The sequence below is a fragment of the Rhinopithecus bieti genome, unplaced genomic scaffold, assembly GCF_001698545.2.
Source record: "Rhinopithecus bieti isolate Rb0 unplaced genomic scaffold, ASM169854v2 scaffold_50877, whole genome shotgun sequence".
In the NCBI taxonomy this organism is placed as follows: Eukaryota; Metazoa; Chordata; class Mammalia; order Primates; family Cercopithecidae; genus Rhinopithecus; species Rhinopithecus bieti.
Window position 1 is genome coordinate 1,943,013 of NW_016821745.1, and position 14,351 is coordinate 1,957,363.

The 14,351-nt window shown below is 39.0% G+C and overlaps 1 protein-coding gene across 1 annotated transcript in view; it reads right to left on the reverse strand.

Moving 5' to 3' along the window:
- The window catches only part of RBM33 (RNA binding motif protein 33), a 135,950-nt gene that overhangs the window by 83,285 nt on the left and 38,314 nt on the right, over positions 1-14,351 (reverse strand).

The following is a 14,351-nucleotide window of genomic DNA, read 5'->3' on the forward strand; positions in this document are numbered from 1 at the left end:
ACACTAAAGTTCTATGAGTTTATTGTAACTTAAAGGCTTAACATTTTATAACTCCTGACCCCAACTACCTTCCCTTCATTGACAGACAAGCAGTCTGAACGTGCCGCTGTTGTACTGACACAGCCTCCAAAGTCTTTTCATCATTTCTCACTCCTGCTTACATCATTCTCACTGTCTAGAGTTAATTTATCACTAGCTTTGACTGAGACTATTGAAAAGGAGAAATTTTTTTTCTTTAGTCATGTCTTCACACTAAAACCAGCTTTTATCTGAAATTTTATTATATCAGTATTCCCTACAAAAATTTTCCCTAACCTCAGCCCAAATTAAAAGTAATTTCTTTATGGACAATTCTTACTGCCAAGTGTCACTCATGTTCCTAGTGAAAGAATCACCTCTCACCTCGATCAGTCTCTGTGACCCACTCTTAGTACCTACAGAGAGCAAGGTCAATTTAAACACTTCTTATCAATGTGAAGAAAATATATTTGCTCCTTTATTCTCGTGATTTATAATACGTTCTCTTAATAGAAGTAACAGTGAACTTTATTAGAAAATGCACAAGAAAAAAATGAAAACAAACCAATGACACAATCATTTTATATTCTTGCCTTTTTCAGTATTTTCGATGTAAAAAGACCAACTACAAATGCGCAAACTCTACTATAAATCCTCCAAGTGGAAAAAGATCTTCTGGAGCACAAATGCCTGAACAGCAGGAGATGACCGTAAACTACAACTTTCACCGTAAGCCTGACAATTGCACTCAGTACGCTGACGTCCAGCATACTGCAGAATTTTAAAGTACCAAAATCTCAGGATTTTTGCTGGTTTGATACCATTATTTCTGTACTACTGAGTGTTTGAAATCAGAAGGATGCCTGCAAGGTACATGCTGCACCACACTTTCCAACAGAACCAAAGCCAGCTTCCTTAGGACATCTCTTCTGCACTCCCATGATGCTCTAGAGCAGCACTTCTCCAATTCAATGCCCAGTCATCAGTGGCAATCATGTTGAAAAGCAGATTCTGACTCAGCAGATTCAGGGTGAGGCCTGGGATTCTCCATTTCTAACAAGCTTCCAGGTGACGCCAACACTTTAGGTCCACAGACTGAATAGAGTAGTAAGGCCAAAAGGGAGGAAAAGAAATCACTACCAACAAAGCAAAGATTCTACAAAGTCATTTTCAATTCAACTATTAACAACTGTAAGCAGAATTCAAAGACTTTCCAAACAAGTGTAATGTAAAACAAGACAGCACTGAAATTAATATAGTTTATTCTGCATCCAAATCTCCATCTAAGAAATCTAAGGAGGATAAAGATGAGTTGAAAATTGTTTCTTCCGGCCGGGCGCGGTGGCTCAAGCCTGTAATCCCAGCACTTTGGGAGGCCGAGACGGGCGGATCACGAGGTCAGGAGATCGAGACCATCCTGGCTAACACGGTGAAACCCCGTCTCTACTAAAACTACAAAAAAAAAACTAGCCGGGCGACGTGGCGGCGCCTGTAGTCCCAGCTACTCGGGAGGCTGAGACAGGAGAATGGCCTGAACCCGGGAGGCGGAGCTTGCAGTGAGCTGAGATCCGGCCACAGCACTCCAGCCTGGGTGACAGAGTGAAACTCCGTCTCAAAAAAAAAAAAAGAAAATTGTTTCTTCCTAGATATTTACCCTAGAGAAATGATACCTTATGTTCAAACAGACCTATAGGAAAATGTTTATTCTATTCAGGATCACTAAAACTGTAAACACTTAAATGTCCTTCAATGAATGAATGGATACACTGTTGTACATCCAGACCACAGAATGCTACTTCGCAATACAATGGAATGACCTATTGATATAACAGGGATAACATCATAAACACATCATTATACTAAGTAAAAGAAGTCAACCTCAAAAGGTTATATACTGCAATGACTCCATTTATATGATATTCTCTAAGGAACAAAATTATACCGGTAACCAGTGGTTAGGAAAGAAGGAAAGGTATAGCCACAAAAGGATAGCACAAGGAGTATTTTTGAGTGATGGAACCATCCTAGAATGCAAACTTCTGGTCCAAATCTTGGGGCTCAGTTAAACCTTCAACTCTATCAAAGACTAGGGAAACTGAACTGACAGACACCAACCACGGCTGATACCACTTGCTCGACTGCAGACCATTTGACGACATTCACTAAGCTAGGCTTAACTCTTCAGCCACTGAAGAAATACCACCTCTTATTCTAAATAAAGGGCTTAAAAAAATCCATCTCCCTTGACCATAAGGTTTAGAAAATTAACCTGTCTGCCAAAATGTTGATCTTCCGTATAATTTTTTTTTCCCCAAGACGGAGTCTTGCTCTGTTGCCCAGGCAGTGGCGTGATCTTGGCTCACTACAACCTCTGTCTCCCGGGTTCAAGCAATTCTCCTGCTTCAGCCTCCCGAGGAGCTGAGATTACAGGCGCTCACCACCAAGCCTGGCTAATTTTTGTATTTTCAGTAGAGACGAGGTTTCACCATGTTGGTCAGGCTGGTCTCGAAATCCTGACCTCGTGATCTGCCCACCTAGGCCTCCCAAAGTGCTGGGATTACAGCGTGAGCCACTCCGCCTGGCCTTCTATGTAATTTTTTAACAAGTATTACCTAGCAAGCCACTGACAAGCTACATTCCACTGATGGGTAGTGTGGGACTACAATATAAAAATCAAACTATCCTAAGATTATGTTGTGTTAACATTTAAACATGCATGTAAATCTTTCATTTCACTATAGACACTGCCAAAAAATAGTCAAGTTTTGATTTTTAGTTACTGATTTATTGTGAAAACCTCAAAGATTTATTTTTAATTCTTAATACAGAGTGCATATGAAAATCACCATCAAAGGACTTAAAAAACAGAGAGGCCCACATAGGCTTTATTTCATAAATGGAGAAAGAACTGGAAAAGCAAAGAGGGAACGATACTCAGACTTGTATATATTTTGAAGTTCTCCAGTTAATTCCAAAATGAAACTAGGATCTCAGTGTTTTGAAAGAAAATTGAATATTCTATCCCAAAATCTAAACAGAAACAATCAGTAATTCTCTGAAACACACACATACACAAATGTAAAAATACATATATATATATATAGAGAGAGAGAGAGAGAGAGAAAACATTGCTTACAAAAGTTCACAGTTTTAATGCTTATTGATAGAATAACTGACACATCACCAAATAAAATGAAAGTCATTCTACCAACAGTGAAAATTTATGGGTTGGAAAGATTGAGCAAACTGTGCAAAATTAGAAGAAAAGAATTACAGACCAATGTCCCTCATTAATACAGAAACAAAATCCTTTTTAAAAGTAAAAGTACACGGAACTCACCAAATATAAAAAGGATAATACATCACAACCAAGTGGGGTTTATCCAGAAACATGAGGTTGATTTAACATTCAAAATCAGTCAAATCTTACCTGAAGAATTCCAAATCTATGGAGATCCTCCTCCCCCTCCTCCTTCTCCAGGAGGTGGGGCTTAAGTTCCTTTCCTCCCCTCTCCCCACAACCCCATCCCCTTAAGGTAGCCTAGACTTAGTGACTTGTTTCCAAAGAACCGGATAAGGAAAGAGAACGCAACATTACAATGAAGAAAACTGGCAGACACTGACCCAAATGACCAGGGTGGGCGCTGCCAGGGATGCTGTGGATGTCACGTGCCCAGTGGTACAAGGGTTCCATGGTGTTCTTTCCAAAATCCACAACCTCAGGTTAATCATGAAAACAGCGTCAAACAAACCGAGATTGGGAGACACCGTACAGGATACTCAGCCAGCACTTGCTAAGGCTGTCACGGTCATGAAATACGCGGAAACACTAAGAAACTGTCGCCCAATAAAGGGGAATGGAGAGACAACAATGGGGTACGTGGCTTGGGTCCTAGACCAGTGAGAGGCCATAAAGAGAAAAACTAGTCAAATGGAAATAAAATCTGGAACATGGTTCATCATTTTTTTGTTAATTTAATTTACAATAATAAAAGCCATATAATTATCTCAATAGATGGGGGAAAAAAAGCATCAACAAAATTCAATACCCATTTCTGATTTTTAACAAAATCCCAGCAAACTCAAAATAGAAAAGAACTTCTTCAATCTGATATAAAAATGTACAGCTAACATACTTAATGATGAAATAAACATTTTCCCCCTAACATCAGGAACAGGCAAGAATGTCTGTCCTGAATGTTTCTATTCACACAGTACCAGAGGTCAATGATACAAAAGAAAGAAAGAAATGGACAGATTGAGAAGGAAGAATTTTGAAACTGTCGTTATTAACAGGCAATATGATTATTAAGATGTTAGTTTTTCCCAATTTGATTTAAAAACACTATCCATTCTCTATCAAAATCCTAACCAGACTTTTAAGTAGCTATTCACAAGTCCATTCCACAATTTATACAGAAATTCAAAGGACCATCAATAGCCAAAATAATTAAAGGAAGAATAAAATTAGTGGATTGACACCATGTGCTTTCATGTTACAGTAATCGAGACTGTATAGTACTGGTAATAAGGATACAACAACGACAGAACAGAAAGAGACTAAAACCTAATTTTGTTGTCAGGACAAGCACTGTGGCACTCCAAAGGGAAAGGAAAGAAATTACAACAAATAGTTGTGAACAATCAGAAAAACGCATGGAAAAAACGGAATCTCATACCACACAGACACACCCAGACACAGACACACAGACACACAGACACACACACACACACACGTTGAGAAAGATCATAATCTTAACTAAAATTATACTGTAAAGTGTCCCAAAGAAAACAAGATAATAACTCTGGAGTAAACAAAGATTTCTTAGGTCACAAAATTCTTTGTACTTCATCAAAATTAAAATTTTCTGCTCATGAAAAGACATATTTAAGAAAATGAGGCCAGGTGTCACAGCTCACACCTGTAATCCCAGGACTTTGGGAGGTCGAGGCGGGCAGATCACTTGAGGTCAGGAGTTCAAGACCAGCCTGGCCAACATGGTGAGACCTCGTCTCTACCAAAAATATAAAAAATTAGCCAGGTGTGGTGGTACGTGCCTGTAATCTCAGCTACTCGGGAGACTGAGGGAAGAGAATTGCTTGAACCCAGGAGGCAGAGGTTGCAGTGAGCCGAGATCATGCCACTGCACTCCAGCCTGGGTGACAGAGCGAGACTCCGTTTCAAAGAAAAAAAGAAAATGGAAACACAAGCCACAAGCTCAGAGAAAATATTTATAGTACGAATATGTAATATGTAATTATCTGCCAATGTAATGATATCCAGAATATACAGACAACTATCTATCTAGAATATATGCAGTATGTATGCATACATATTCTCCCTAAAAGATATATTGTGTATGTAGAAAATATATGTATAGACAGCATATCTTCTCTATGAAAAATATATGGGCTATATACAGCATATATAGAAAAAAAAAGACAACCCACTTTTTTTTTGAGTGAGAGACTAAAACTAGAAGCAAAGAACATATACAAAAGTCAATCACTCATGGAATGGTGCTCAACATCATTAGAGGTCAGATAAATGCAAACCAAAACCACGATGACACACCCACTAGAAGGATTACATCAAGAGACTGGCAACATCAAATGATGAGGAACAATGGGGACTCCTCCACATTACTGATGGGAGTGCCAAATGGTACAGCCACTTTGGAAAACCAATGGCGGTTTGTTATAAAAGTAAACATACCTCTAGACTGTCTCAGCAATTCCACTACTTGTTAATAACCAAGAGAAACAAAAAGACACATCCACAAAAAGATGGATAATATGGATAATAAGATCCTTTTAGTAGCTTTATTCATAATAACAAAAAAACTGGAAACAACTCAAATGTCTATCACTGGGAGAATGAACAAATGGGGTACATCCATAAAATGGAATAAATTATTAATACACACAACTACTTGGATGAATCTCAAAAACATGTTGAGGAACAGAAGCAAGACACAGGAACACACACACTAGATGACTACATTTAGGTGATGTTCCAGACTGGGAAATGCCAGTCTAGGTAGAGAAATAAGAAAAGCTTTACTCGAGGAGTCAGGACTGAACAGACAAAAACATTCTGCGTAATGGAACTGTTCCTTCTCAACCAAGGGATAGTAACTTGGATGTATACATGTATCAAAACTTACTGTACACTTGACATCTATGCTTATCTCTAAATGTAAACATTATCACCATTTCACAAGTATTTTAAATGGTGCAAAGATGTTTTTAAAGCTTCTCCCATTTCTTCCTTTACACATGCCAAAACAATTTGAAAATGGCAAGTCTTTTTAAATAACTATGTTAGAAGACAATGGCATAATTGGCACTAATGTGGCCGCATAACTAAAAAGGATTGATATTTAGTCTTTATAATTAGATCTAACTTGTTTCAAATATAGTGATTTCTCTATATGAACCAAGCAAGAACATCAGTTAAATAAAAGGAGTCACCTAAAATAGGCTTTTCAATTAAAATTAATTAATTGCTCTTAAGTTCTATAATTAAGATTCTAATATAGACCTTCACAGAGCTCCAAGAATGAAGTCATGTGGAAAACTGCAACACACTTTCTGCCGGTCTGAAGCAATGCAGAGCCAGGCGTGCTGCAACACTGGTGGGGCACAGCGCACAGCGGGCTGCTCAGCAACAGCGGGATGCTCAGCAACACACAGAGGTTTAGGAAAAGGAGTCCAGGGACTAGGAAGACACCAAAACAGAGGGGTATGTGGCCCATTAAAAATGGTGCTCCTCCCTGAGGACTATACAGTTTATTTAGACTTCTAAAAAAGATAGATCACAAGCCCGCCAAAACCAAATCCTACAAAAGTTGAAATACTAGCAACTTCTAATTCTCAGCACTTAAAACAGTATTATGTACATGAGTTCCCAATAATTATCTCATTGACTAATATTCCACAATGCAGCAGAAAAAAAAAAAGACCAAAGTATTTATTGCTAGTGTAAAAGACCAGCACATCACCAGCCTCCAGGAAGGACTACTGAAAGTCCTAAGATCAAGAGCATTACAAAGAACCTGCCCTCATCACAAAAGCAAGCAACATAAACAAAGTAAACTAAAACCATCAAGGAAAGGATAAAAAAGTAAATATACGAATACGTTTTAAAAACATTTTTCAACGGTAAATTTAAATTATGAGATACACAGTTTAAAAGTAAAAAGTATATAATACATCTAGCAATTGGTATAAAAAAGATAAAATAATATGGATAAGCTCTTTCTGCTAGAAAGATTCATACTGAAAACAACCCTTAGGATGTTTCACGTGAGAGTGTTAACAGCAAAAAAATAATAATAATAATAATCACAAGAGTGAAGCAAATGCAACTTCTAGCTCTTTGCCTTCCAAATTCAAGGGTTGGCATTTTAACCACCTTGTGTTGCCCTGTCTCTTCATATTTTAAAAGGAAAAAGAATATTTCTTTACTTATAGAAGTTATTTTGCTTATAGTAAAAAACATTTTAAATCAGAAAATACCGGAATACAAAGGCTAAATAATTCCAACATTTAGCAGTAATCATTATTACCATTTCCATCTGTAACTACATAGACTTATTTTTTTGAGAATTACACACACATATTTAGATCTGCAGTTACAGGGGGAGCGGAAGGGAAGAATTTTATCATCTTGCTCTTTACACTTAATGCATCATGAGCACCTTTCCAAGCCAAACAGAACTAAGACAACACTTGGTATATTGCATTCCACTTTAAGGTTAGACTGTGATTTGGTCTTCTATACACTGGTTCCATTTATTTTCAATGCTGCTAACAAATACTTGATACATATACCTTTGAACACAGATTAATTCTTTTGGATAAATTTGCTAAGGTGGAACTGATGAGTCCAAGGACAAGAGCTTTAAAGCTTTTAATACTGTCAAGAACAATGAAGAGTGTAAGATTTTACTCTACTTGCAAGCTAACAAGTTAGCTGGCCACCATTTCATGGAAGCTGTAAGAAGGCTAAGACTCTTCGTCAGAAATAAGGAGACTAGGAGAATGTTATTTGTATCACTAGCAGTAGCATTCTGCACCAGCTCCAAGAGGCCCCACTCCCAACTGGGCCACGTGAAGAGAGCCAGTTGACCCTGCACACATAGGAGGTCGTGTTACAGGAGGGACCTCACTGCACAGGAAACCCTGAATGTGTCACAATGGGCAGGAAGCAAGCCTGCCCTTACTCCAGAGGAAGACACTGCATCTGGAGCTGTCAGATACACCAGAATCCTCCAAAAGGTATTCTGGAACAAAGGATAGGCAGTGATTTGTTCACTTTGCTCACAAAATCTGCAGCTAAGCGAAGGCCCCTCAGAAAACTGTCTCCTGACAATGTTTCCAAAACACTCTCTCAAGTGAATCAGATTACATCTGATCAATAATTCTGAGGTCTGTCAATATTAGATTAAAATTCTCCATTTTCTTTTAATTTTTATTGAACATGTCTTCATACACTCATTGTTCATTTGCTTATTCAAGTCCTGAATTATTTGTCCTTCTTTTTCTCCCTCCTCCGCCACACAAGAGACACTGAAAATCAAAGGAAAAAAAATCACCTTTTTTTTTTTGGACACAGGGACTCACTCTGTCACCCAAACTGGAAAGCAGTGGCGCAACCACAGCTCACTGCAACCTCTGCCTCCTGGGCTCAAGTGATCCTCCAACCCCAGCCTCCTGAGTAGCTGGGACCACAGGTGCCACCACACCTGGCTAATTTTTTGTACTTTTGGTAGACATGGATGTTGGTCTCCTGAGCTCAACTGACCCGACCACCTAGGCCTCCCAAAGTGCTGGGATTACAGGCGTAAGACACAGCACCCAGCCGGGTCACCATTTTTTATAATAGTCATCTTTTGTTTTAATATTTTAATGAGTACAGTCCAGGAATTGAAGTTAAAAACACCTAAAACTAGAAGGTACTTCCAGAAGGCACCCAGGCAATGATAGTACTTGTTAAGATTCTTATTCTTTAACTGCCTTACCATAAAAGTTTACGTAACCATCTTTTGAAAACTGAAATCTACAAAACCTTTCCCTATTTTAAGATATGCTATAGAGTATCAGGGAAGAATAAACAAAATATTGTTATCTAAAACTAAAATAAATTACAAGGAAAAACGAACAACAAAATTAGATTTCCAACTTCAAAATACCACAAACAAAAAGGACATGAAATTAAAAGGCACCGAAGTCCTTGGTTTCTCTCTCAACTATTTACCACGGGGAATGATCTCCACACAGTCTTCTAATTCTCTCTCCTTTACTGGCTACTTAGATTCTTCTCAGATGTCTTCTGCCTGAATTACCCCTTTTCGGGTTTAACCTAGGCTGGTGCCAGCTTTGTAATAAAGACAGTGCTACAGAATTCAGTGATGAACAAGACACACCTAACCTCTACTCTCTGTGTGCTTTTAACATCTTCTTTAGCTTTGTCTTAGCTCCTTGGACATTCTTCTACAACTGGAGAATCTGGGTAAAGAGTTCTTTGTATTATTCTGTCCTTTCTCTAAGTTTCAAATTATTTCAAATAGCGAGCGAGAAAGAGAGAGGAAAGCACACACACACAATATCAAATTTAGTTTGGTGGAGGGGGAGAAAGGGTATGGGCAAGAAGTGCTTCTGTTTTGTAATGTGCACAGCATGCACATTCATAGACTGTCATAGTATTATTTATATTAGGGGGAAAGGGGGAAAGAAAATGTTTTCTGGGCTGAGTGTCTAAATCCTTGAAACAACATCTAAAGTAAATGGCCTAAGCCAGTAAGTATCAGTTTTCATGGCCTCTTGACAAAAGATGAAAACAGTGTTAAGAAACACTCTTGTGAAGTTCTCAGGCTGAAGAATGACTTGTGGCTTGCACGTCTGGCCCACAGGAGCTAGTTCTGGGGTAAGAGAACAGCAACCATTGAACTCTACGCCTCACCCCACCTCTCCGTACAAATGGCATCTACCTTTCAAGACCTACCTCAGAGTTCAGAGGTTCACCTCTGCCATAAAGCCTCGTGGACCCTGAACCTCTCTCCCCAGGGGTTTCCTCGGTGAACTCCTAGCACTGTCTCTGAGCCTCTCTTAGGTGGTTTTACTTTTTTTGTTTTCACATCACAGGCATTTACACGTCTTTTTTCTCCCCTACATTAGAACCCAATTTCCTTGAAAGCAGCAATCAAGCTTCGTCATCCTTACTTCTTCAACACTAAAAATGCACCTAATTACAGAAACCTGGCAGTATTTGTTGTATAATGGTCCAAATTAACTGTTATTGACTAATTAAAAAGAATTACAGCACTGCTTTCAAAGCGCTAACATATACGTCACATTTCTGAAAGATTTCCACCCACATCCCCACAAAACATTTACAACACTCTAACACTTACAGGGCACACACTATGCGGAAATCACAGCACACCAGAACTCACTTCCCAAGGAGCCTACAAAGATCAGGTTTTTCACTATACACTCACAGTTCAAAGGTATGTATCGACTTTCACTAATGCTAAAAAGATGCTCATTTTAAGTCCAGGGGAAAACAGCAAACTTTTGACTCTTTTTAAAAGATGAACAAATACCTCTTCAGTTGCAGGAGCAACCTGGGCATCAGTAATCTCATCTAATTCATCTTCAGCCACACAGTCTTCCTGCTCTCGCAGCCCTTGTTGCCCACCACAAGGCTGCAAGTATTCTTCATCCTAACAGCCATTAAAGAGAAAACAAGTTTTTCTCATACAGCTTCGGGGTGGTTTTTTACGCACTCTTCGTCTTTATGATTCATGCTTAATAATTGTAGAAAGTTTTACTATGGTGATTAGCTGACTGAACACAAAGCACGAGGCCCAGAAACAGAGGGGAAGCTCCTCTGCGTGTTAACGCAAACAAAGCATATCATGCTGGCCCAGCCACCAGAGCGAGTGCCGTGGGCTTCTGCTTCAAACTCCAAGTGCTCTGTCACACAGCTCCTCTGCAAATCAACAGCACGGAAGAGCCACCTAAAGACACAGTGTGTGTGCTCTCACAGAGGAGCTCAGCAGCAGGAGGGGGCTGAAATCATGCCCAACTCTATTTTTGTGGCAATGTAAGACAACAAAAGCGTCAGCAATTAAACAGAGGAGCTTTTTAAAAATCATATTTAGTACGTTTCTGCATTAGGCCTCCTTCCCAAATGAGAGGAAGATTCCAGGTTTTGTATGCAACTTAAGGGGTGTATAAGCAAGCAAGCATCCCTTCTGGGTAGATGGAAGAAAGCAGGCAAGCTGGCTGGAGACGACCACAACTGCGGAGAAGAAAGAAGGGCTTCTGGTATTGCAACAAGCGACAACATCTGACCCTACTCAGTGGGGGTGGACATCCCAGGGTCCCAGGCTACTTGCTAAAAAATGAACAGTAAAATGGTTCCAAGGCAGACAACCTCAAAGAGTAAACAACCTATAGAAATTTAACAACTACTTTATGGTACATGACAGTCTCATCTAGAACCCCCAAATAAAGTAGCTGTATTCAAGGTGACAAACCACCTCAGTTCCCACAATTCTTTAAAGACAATCTGAACACAATGCATGTCATTTTCCAGAAAAAACTGTTAGTGCCCTATCAAAATAACAACTATCACTACCCATGAATCACTGGAAGCAGGACATTCAGATTTCAAATAAAGCCAAATAAATGATGCTAATCCAAATCTTCAACGAGTGTACAATGGAGTACAGTCCACACCCCTGGATTCTCACTGGTAAACAACAATCTGCTACTCTTGACATAAAATGTCAACCTGAAGTTGTTTTTACAGAACAATAAGATCTCAATCTATGTTAATTTTAAAGGCCTTAAATAAACATTGCACTTAAAGGTAGAAGTCACCCACCAATTTTCTAATATTTTGTTGACTAAACCAATACACACTCCTTACTAATATAAAAGCACACATTTTCAAATGAAATCACAATCCTCTCCCAAGAAGAGCACCAGCAAAATTCACAGGAAAGAAGAGCAGAGCTGTGCGTCCAGCTTTATTGATATCTCTGGACCTCCCTTTCTTCATAGGGAACCGCAAACCTTCCCACTGTACATTCTGGGGTTTCATGATTCTACTCCCAGTTATGCACCAAAGCCCCTCCATGTGGCTTTACACGGAGGTTCCAACGGATCCACATTTCAGAGTTCAAGTCTGGCTTTAGAAGAGGGGATTAACAAACCCAAGGGAGAACAAAAATCACAGCCATACAAGCCATTTAATAAACTAAAATACCATTGGGGTACACAAAGACACAATCTGCTCATGTGTTCATTAGTCTACAGGTGAATAAATCATCTGAGCTTCAGTGACAGTCTCAGAAGACAGAGACAGAGAGGCTCCCACTGCCGAGCAAGGTGAGAGCACCTCCCAATTTAATTCTCTGTGTATTTCCTCCTGTCCAAGGAAGCGGCAATTCCAGACCATGCAGACGTTATCATTGTGATCATCATAAAACAAGAAAAGAATGACCACGGCTAGAACACACGTACGAAGATGAACTGACAGTGCTCACAGAGAGACATTTAACTACTACTGCTCAACTTTCAACTTTACAACTCTCTGTGAAAACATTAGGACACTTTCAGAATGTCTAAGTATTTTTTTTTAAGACTTTAATTCTGAAAAAAAATCATTTTAATGTGGAAAAGTACTATGAGTATTATTAAACTACCACCTTTTCTTCTTTTCAAAACCTTAATCTTAGACCACAAGATGTTGGATAATTAAGTTGGACTTTATTACAACTGGGGCCTATGTGTAACCTCAAGTTTGACAATGGAATACAAGAGAAGGAAATTCCTCACTTGGAAATTCTCTTTACAACAAACTCTGCAAGAACACCAAAGTGAAAGAGGACTTCTATGTGGCTGTGTACACGCATTCCTTCAGGCACCTTCCACGCTATGATCTGTGCCACCTAGTACTAAGTTCACAGGCAAGGCCAATGTTCATGATACGGTTTAGCAATATTTGTGTCCACAGTGCTTAGACATCAGTAAAGACTTGTTGGACTGCTGAACTTACAGGAGGTAGGAACCCAGGACTCTTAGCCAATCATCTTATTTTACTGATGAGTAATAGAAAGAATAAAATACTCTACGCAATAACTATGCACAATTCTAAAAGATCTTGGTTTAATTTTCAAAAAGCATTTGAAATTACAGTGTCTCACGTTAAGGGCATACAAACACACCAGTAAACCAGAAGGCACGTGCCTACACTAGCGAAGGATTACTAGAACAAATTATTACAGGGTTATGGAAATAACAAGTTCCCCATGATGCCTTTTACGTGATTCTATTTACCAAAACTACAAACATTTCTCATTACTGTATCTACTGAAGAGCAAACATTAACCAAAAAAAATTAAATCTTAAAACTATTGAGCATCAGGGACCGTGGCTCATGCCTGTAATCCCAGCACTTTGGGAGGCCGAGGCAGGTGGATAACGTGAGGTCAAGAGTTCGAAATCAGCCTGGTCAACATGGTAAAACCCCACTTCTACTAAAAACACAAAAATCAGCCAGGCGTGGTGGTGGATGCCTGTAATTCCAGCTACTCAGGAGGCTGAGGCAGAAGAACTGTTTGAACCCAGGAGGTGGAGGCTGCAGTGAGTGGAGATCACGCCACTGCACTCCAGCCTGGGCGACAAAGCAAGACTCCGTCTCAAAAAAAAAAGAAAACTATTGAGACACCTAAATACAATCATGACTAGAACTAAATATTCTAAGGTTCCACATAAACAATCAATCCTTTTCAAAATTACTCATACACATGACCAAAATTCAGCAACTTCTAAACTATTTTTTTGAAACAAAAGCTTACTCTGAAAAAAGATGTAAATACAGAAAAGCAGAGCTACTCCCATTGCAAATGGGCTCTTGAAGGTCCCAATTTTGCATACTTCTGTCACCATTCCAACAGCCCCAATCACTCGGCCCCCATGGTGTTCCCAAAAACCCTTAAGATTCTACTACAGCTACTGAGATCACATCCTTCCCTCATAAATTTTGTTACATGTTTATTTTAAAATAACAAATCTCTTTTGATGATGAATCATTAAAAGATGAGAATCTTACACCAGTACATTTTTTCTTTCTTGTTGGTTCAACTTTGGGAAAAAAAAAAAAACTACCTACCAAAATCATCTTTCTGAAATAAAAAATCAGCACAATCTTGCTTCCCGATTATAGATAACGAATTATATGTGACATTTCCTAAACTAACCTCCAATCTCTTTATTCAGGTTTAGACAGTTCTCAGCTACAAAAAGGATGAATG